The sequence below is a fragment of the Pinus tabuliformis genome, chromosome X (genome assembly GCF_031772625.1).
Source record: "Pinus tabuliformis cultivar Carrire ecotype Pingquan chromosome X, CPIR1, whole genome shotgun sequence".
Lineage (NCBI taxonomy): Eukaryota > Viridiplantae > Streptophyta > Pinopsida > Pinales > Pinaceae > Pinus > Pinus tabuliformis.
Window position 1 is genome coordinate 1,216,871,600 of NC_142308.1, and position 6,573 is coordinate 1,216,878,172.

The following is a 6,573-nucleotide window of genomic DNA, read 5'->3' on the forward strand; positions in this document are numbered from 1 at the left end:
TGCACTATGATATAACTTATGACAACTGGTTGTTGTACATTAAGCAAAGATATCTTTAAACAAACAATGTCATCCAAAACCTACTTATTGAAGCAACCAATATACAATAATAGTAGGATTCTTCTAATTTTTCATCCCTTGGGCTGAGTTCAACTTAATTTAAAGTAATAATACATTGTCTTGATTTACAATAATTATAGATAATTTCCTAAATGAAATGATTGCCAATAATAGGGAATACAAATGAGAATAAGAATAAAACATACATTTTGAATGTCACCATATTTAATAACCTAAAATGAGGCAAAAGTAATATGTACTTATGGTTTCCTTTTAGTAGAAATTGTCCATTCTAGAAAATCATTATTTCTTCACAATGGTTTTAAATCTTTCATTGGTAAAAGTAACCTTTTATCATCTCAATATTTTAATTGTGTATTACCAACTTAACACAAATACACTAAACAACCTAAATCTAATACAACAATTATTATTTCAAAACAAAGTAAAAATTTTCCAATTTTCCAATCTTCTAATCTTATTGGCCTCTCTTTACACTTTTTAAAACAATTAAAAATTATACGTCATACTAATAATAATTAAAAAAAAAACAAAACTAGAGTGATTCTTTCCCCTTAATTATCATTGTGATTAGTTATTCAACTCCACTCCAAGTTACGTTTTAAAAACATTATCCTCAATTTCCTCAAAGTATAAATACTTTGTTCACAAATCGTTTCACCATAGTTTATTTAAATTTCTTTTAGAGTAAAAAGCAAAAAGGTGGAATTTGACCGGCAAATAGATCGATCAAACACCGCTAAATTTTTTACAAAACCATCAACATCTTTCGTTAAGACTGTGAAAATTGGTGATTGAAAAGTGTGAAACAGTCCTACTTCTATTTTGAAATTCCAACCTGGTGAATGATAAATCATCCTCAACTCTCATTCCACCTCGATGATGACATAAGATACCGTTAATGAACCACTCCAATGGATTTTACATATCGGCTGCCGTCTCCGACTCTTATAGTCGCGCTTAAAATCAAAGTGCGAGACCGTTGAAAAAATCAATCTTCCCAAAGATAATCATTTTGTGAAGATATGCTCAGCAAAGAAATCAGAAGGATCAGTTCAATTTTCAAGTTTAAGATGCCTCCGTACATGATTCTTTTCATTCTCCTCTGCGTTCTAATTTCGGGCTTGACAACTTATCAGGTCTACAAAGGTGAATATTTCCTACTACCTATTTTCTTTTGGATTGTCTTATACTGAAGATATTTTGTAGGATCTCGTTTTTATTTGGCCAAGGCTGTAAATCTTTAAAATACGCTGGTTCTCTTGGAGAAAAATAATTTATAGTCTTCGATTTTTATTATTTTGGGGGTTTGCAGGGGAATTTTTAGGTACGCCATCCAAAAATGGGAGCATGAGAGCGTCTCTATATTTAGTGGGCGAGGGAGGAATCGGAGCGCGGGCCGGTCTCAGAAACGTCAATAATATCAGCAAGAATCTGTATATACAAGACGTTGTTATGCTTCCGGAGGACGAGGTGGTGCTGTTGATTCAGATGCCATTGCCACTCAGGTCTGTAAATTCCACCCATATATTCCCTCCTAGGTCAACGCTTCGTTGTGTTTTCGCCGACCAATTTAGCGCACCGGTGAAGGGAATATATTATTTCGGGGGTCGAGTGGCCATCAGATGCCCGTTGGGAGATCTCGATAGGGTTGATTTCTGGTTGAAAGCGGGCGGGAATGGAACAATTGCGTTCACCAGCTCTGACGTGAACATATTGCCCCTCTTGGCGGGGACTGTATCTCCTCGTCCCGTTAAGTGGAATTCTCTGGTTTACGAGAGCATTGTTCAGAGTGATGAATATGGCGATGATCTGATTTTATTCGCCAAGGGAATCAATCGAAGCCAGCGCAATAACACTAAGCCCCGAAATCTTCGATGCGTGTTCAACAATACCGTTGAGACTGCCGTGACGGTGTCTCAAGCAACCGGGAAAACGCCTCCGTCCTGGGCTTGTTGGTGCCAAAGTCACTCTCACAACAATTCGTAAGAAGAACCGTTTCCAACTTCCTTCGGTAGCCTATTACTATCCTGATGATATATTTCCCATATTACAAAAAGAATCGAGAAAGCTGCAGCTATGCGTCTGCACCATGGTATTCAATGGAGCGAAATTTCTCAAGGAGTGGATTGTTTATCACTCATACTTGGGAGTGGAAAAATTCATAATCTACGACAATAACAGCGACGACAATTTGGAAGAAATAATAGAATCTATGGCAGACAGCGGCTATAACGTGTGGCGCTATCCATGGCCTTGGGCTAAGACGCAGGAAGCCGGATTTGCAAACTGTGCTTTGCAGGCCAGAGATAGCTGCCATTGGGTTATGTTCACAGACATTGATGAATTTGCATTCTCTCCTGGATGGTTAAGCCAATGGCCCAATTCTACTTCTAATGCCCTTGGACTCTTGCTTATGAATAAAACAACCCAAATGATCAATTCCAACTCTTCAGCATCTGGTGGTCCAAGAGTAGGGCAAGTGTCTATAAATTGCAGGAACTTTGGCCCTTCCTATCTGAAAAGCCATCCTCCCAAAGGGGTGACTCAAGGATACACGTGCAGGGAAAATTTAGAGCAGCGTCACAAGTCCATAGTCCTCCTAGACGCGCTCTCTCCTTCGTTACTGAATGTAATACATCACTTTGAGCTGAAGCCTGGTTACGAGACTATTCGCCTAGCATCCTCAGAGGCCGTTATAAATCATTATAAATATCAGGCGTGGAGTGAATTCAAGGCCAAATTCAGGAGAAGGGTGTCGGCTTATGTAGCGGACTGGCAAGAATCGAAGAACCCTTTGTCTCAGGACAGGGCTCCAGGTCTGTGTAATGAGGCGATCGAGCCTGGTGGATGGGAGAGCAAGTTCTGTGAAGTCAACGATACCGCGCTCAGAGAATTCACCAACAAAGTCTTCTCTGTAACGACAGGGCCTATTTCAGTCATGCAGTGGCAACTTTAGTTAACAATATATTAACCAGGCTTGGCTAATGACGGAAGCGGGTTAATGGATAATTCATGATGAGGACGACTATGGATCGAACAAAATTTGAGGAGAATGACATAATAGATGTGCTCCGCCACGCAGCCAATGGAGCGACCGAATGAAAGGTGGTCTTCGTCCATCATGATGTCAATGCAGAATTTCTATTACATTGCAATAAGTGTGCGAAATATGGAATATATTATATTTATTTATTTCTTTTAAAAAATTATTAGTGTAGGGTCATCCATTTTTCCATTAATAAAGTAATACAATTGTATGAATTTGTGAAAGTTTAGCAATAAGTTGTGCAAAATTCAATTATTATTGTTATATTCTTAAGCGTCTCTGGAAGGAGGGTTTCTAATTCTTTTGAAGTGAGGAGTTTTCGACGGGATTCAACACTTTTGAAATTAAAAACCAAATAGAATTTAATTAAAAAAAATTAATGATTCCATTCTACTCTACTCTATATTTCCGCGTCGTAGTTAAGACCAATAATGGCCGAGTTTCCTCCGGTACAATGGGATTTACAAAGCATGGTTTACTGTCACAAAAATTAAAACATAAAATCACAATTTCCATGATCATATTATTTTTCATCCCTTGACAATATGGTTGTTTCCTTCTTCACAAAACATTTTCCTCTTCCATTCTTATAGTGGTTCATAGTTTTCATCTTTTATAAAGTTTACTTCGAATAGTAAAGTAATCTCACTCACTAAAATATGCTTCAATTGCCACAACCATATGGTTCCTTTTGTCTTCAAAACTACAATTACACATTAACAAGCACAAAATAAATTATTTAAATCCATTGTGCTCATTACCATGAGCTCTAACGATTCTCCATTGTTAGATGCACAAAGGATTTTAGCATCACCATCCTCCTCACACTATCGAAATGATTCAACTTCTTGCTCCCATTTTCTCACATCTCCACTACAAGGAGATATTCCTTCACCCCTCGAAGGTTTCTTCAACTTTCTCCAAGGTATCTATGCTCACTAGCATTTGCTTAAACATCACCTTGAAATTTCTTGAAAGTGGTTTTTCAATTCCTATGTAAACTTTTATAGTTATTGACGTGACAAGTTTTCCACGGCATACAACATTTTTGAAATAAAAAGTAAAAATCTAGAATCATTTCCCTATAAGGAGGGGATATATGGAGTGAAACTATTTTACTCGAAAATTTTAGAGTGAAGATAGCAAGAAGAGCTATAGAGCTTTCACAAGCTCTTCTTCTATCATCATTTAGATTGGTCCTCATGATGGATCCCTGTTGGGATTTGTAACGTTGACAGAAATATGGTTTCTACTGTGGATACTGCGAGACTAAGATCAAAATAAATAAACCACGGATGCCTAAAATCTAGAATCATTTCCCTGTACGGAGGGGATACATGGAGTGAAACTATTTTACTCGAAATTTTAGAGTGAAGATAGCAAGAAGAGCTGCAGATCTTTCACAAGCTCTTCTTCTATCATCATTTAGATTAGTCCTGATGATGGATCCCTGTTGGGATTTGAAATGTTGACAAAAATATGGTTTCTATTGTGGATACTCCGAGACTAAACTCAAAAGAAATGAACCACAGATACCTAAAATCCAGAATCATTTCCTTGTATAGAGGGGATACATGGAGTGAAACTATTTTACTCGAAAATTTTAGAGTGAAGATAGCAAGAAGAGCTGTAGATCTTTCACAAGCTCTTCTTCTATCATCATTTAGATTGGTCCTGATGATGGATCCCTGTTGGGATTTGAAACGTTGATAGAAATATGGTTTCTACTGTGGATACTCTGAGACTAAGCTTAAAAGAAATTAACCACAGATGCCTAAAATCCAGAATCATTTCCCTATACGAAGGGGATACATGGAGTGAAACTATTTTACTTGAAAATTTTAGAGTGAAGATAGCAAGAAGAGCTGAAGATCTTTCACATGCTCTTCTTCTATCATCATTTAGATTCGTCCTCATGATGGATCCCTGTTGGGATTTGAAACGTTGACAGAAATATGGTTTCTATTGTGGATACTCCGAGACTAAGCTCAAAACAAAATAGAATAATTTAAAAAAAAATTGTGATTCTATTCTGATTAGAACCAATAAACGCTAAGGTTCATGCGGTAGCAATTGGATTTAGAAAGCATGGTTTATTGTCTTAGCCATTAAAATATAAACTTATAATAAGAATAATAATGTAGTTATATTGTTTTTTTTCTTTTTAGTTATAAGTAATTCACGGTTTAAGAAGTTTTGATTAGATTTCGATTTATATTTAATGGTACAAAGACTAGCACAATCACATTTATCAATGTGATTGATATACGCTGATAGGCATATATGAAACATATCTACAACCACATTTACCAATATAGTTAGATTATATCAACCACATTAATAATTATTATATTTATTTGATTAAAAGCTAACTATTTTTTATTATTAATTAATATATAAATACCAACAACCATATTATATATATATATATATATATATATATATATATATATATATATATTTATTTATGATTATTATATTAATATTATATGATATATTAAAATAATATTAAATTACTCTATAATATTTTATTTAATATTCTTTAATTTAAATTATTTAATATAATTTAAATACTTAATAATAATATTAACGGATAATAATAGTAGTAATATTCATTAATAATAATAATAATAGTTATATTCATTACTATTTATTCTTGAAGATTGTATGATTTCTTTCGCCTTGTTAGGATGAACCATATTGGTTACCAAATCTTAATGATGTGATTATTCCGAAAGACATTTATCTACAATAATGCTCTTAATTAACAATAATTATTTTAGTAAATGTGGTTCATATAGTCATAAAGCTTCATTTATATCTATGACAGAAACCATTAATAATAATAATAATAAAAATAATTTATTATTTCATCTTTTATAAAATGTAAATAAAAAATTACTTATTTGATTTAAAAAAGGATTAATTTTTAACATTGTTTTTAAAAAAATATAAATATTTATATTATATTTTATAATTTATATTATTAATAATAATAATTACTAATAATTTTGTTAATAGTAATTTACTAATAATAATTAATAATTAATCGTTAATCAATTAATTATTATTAAACAATAATAATAAAATTAATTAGATATTACTAAATAATAATTAATTAATTAAATAATAATATTAATAATTAATTCATTTTTACATACTAATAATAATAATTAATTCTTTGTCACAATGTGACATTGGACCATGGTTGACCATAGTTGACCATGGTTGATTTTCATATTGAGACAATCTTTGTCACAAAGCAACATTTGAGCATGGTTGACCATGGTTGGCTATGATTCACCATGGTTGACCATAGTTGATATTATAAACCCAAGGGAATAATAAACCTAAGGGATTGATATTATAAACGCAAGGGATTAATACTAAAACCCCAAGGGATTATGAACCCAAGAGAATGATATTAAACACAAGGGACTAAT

At 33.4% G+C, this 6,573-nt stretch overlaps 1 pseudogene; it reads left to right on the plus strand.

Annotated features, from left to right (window-relative positions):
- The first annotated feature begins 1,154 nt into the window (after positions 1-1,154).
- Positions 1,155-3,040, plus strand: LOC149144338 (glycosyltransferase family 92 protein Os08g0121900-like; annotated as a pseudogene).
- Positions 3,041-6,573: the final 3,533 nt, after the last annotated feature.